Source organism: Carlito syrichta, unplaced genomic scaffold, assembly GCF_000164805.1.
Source record: "Carlito syrichta isolate Samal-C Ts95f unplaced genomic scaffold, Tarsius_syrichta-2.0.1 Scaffold130600, whole genome shotgun sequence".
NCBI classification, from domain to species: Eukaryota; Metazoa; Chordata; class Mammalia; order Primates; family Tarsiidae; genus Carlito; species Carlito syrichta.
The window spans coordinates 59046-60732 of record NW_007074696.1 but is presented as its reverse complement, the minus strand read 5'-3'; positions in this window follow the sequence as shown (position 1 = coordinate 60732).

Sequence of the window (1687 nt, the reverse complement as noted above, 5' to 3'; positions counted from 1 at the left end):
AGATGAAAAAATATCCCTGAGGCTGGGCTGCTGCTCAGAGTAATGAAGTAACTAGAATAAGTTAGGCCATAAAACTAGGAAATGATAGAGCTAGAATTTGAACCCAGATCGTCTGGATCCAAAACATCCTTTTCACCAGCAGCTCTCTCTTGCTAAAGATTTCTTTGAAAGCTTGAGTGGGCTGGGCTCGGTGGCTCAGCCTGTAATCCCAGAATCCCAGCACTTTGGGAGGCCAAGGCAAGTGGATTGCCATAGCCCTTGGGTTTGAGACCAGCCCTGGCAATTTGGTGAGATCTCATCTCTACAATAAATCAAAATTAGCCGGGTGTCGTACCATGCGTCTGTAGTTCCAGCTACTTGGAAGACTGAGGCGGAAGGATCGTTGGAGCCCAGCAGGTCAATGCTGGGGTGGCCGTGAATGTCCAGACTGGGCGACAGAGTGAGACTCCAACTCACACACACACACAAAAAAAAGCTTAAGTGTGCTGTTGTGTTTTAGCAATATGGTGTTAGATTAACTAACACACTTTCCCTAAGTTCTTCTACATGTACTTTCATTTTTACTTTTCTATTCCAAGAATTTGTCCATGATGGAGGGGTATTGTAATATAGTAAGAGCACCTTTTTCCTCTTAGTCTCCATAGTGTAGAAGCGGTCTTCCTAGGGCACTTAGGAGTTCAGATGTAGCCTGGTACAGTAATAACCACAAAGTACAGAGGAAGAATGCAGTCACTTTTTCTTTGCCAAAATGTTCTTTTCTTTAGTTCTTGTTGTGGAGGCGTCAATACCCTCATGAGAAATTGTTACTTCCATAAAAGTCCTGAAGGTAGTAAAATGGAGTTATTTTAAAATATCCACCCTGTTCTGAACAAAATCATTTGCATAAAATTCTGAGAATAGTGCTTATTTTTGCCTGTAGTACTTGTATTTGTTGGTTTCTATAGTTTGTAATAATGATTCTATACATCCTCCTACATTCATTCTTTATGTTGTTTGCCATCATTGTTTTATTCTGAGACCTTTAGAATTTGTGATGGAGTGTTTATGATATAAATAGTTCCCATTTTGAGGAAGCAGGTTTTTTTTAATTGATGAAACTTTTTTCCTTATAATAATGAAGAACTTAAAAATTTTAGCAAGGAAAAAAATGTGATTTTCAACAGACTCATACGGTACTTTTATTTGCCAGTTATTTCAGAAGAACTTAACACACTAAGACAGTTTTTCAAAAACTAGGAAATATAATTTTAAGATAACATCAGGGCAGAAATCCAAACATGCATAGAAAGTGATGGATGCAGCCAGGCTTCGTGGTGCATGCCTATAATCCCAACTACTCAGGAGGCTGAGGCAGGAGGATTGCTTGAGCCCAGGAGTTTATGACAAACCTGGGCAACATAGCAAGACCTCCATCTCTAAAATAATAAAAAAGTTAATAAGAAAGTGATGGATACGGCCAGTTGCGGTGGCTCAAGCCTGTAATCTCACCACTTTGGGAGGCCAAGGTGAGAGGATTGCCTGAGCCCATAGGTTCGGGACCAGCCTGGGCAACTTGGCGAGATCTCATCTCTGCAATAAATCAAAAAATTAGCTGGGCGTGATAGCGTGCACCTGTGGTTCTGGCTACTTGGAAGGCTGAGGCGGAAGGATCGCTGTAGCCCACGGGTTCGAGACCAGACTGGGCAAC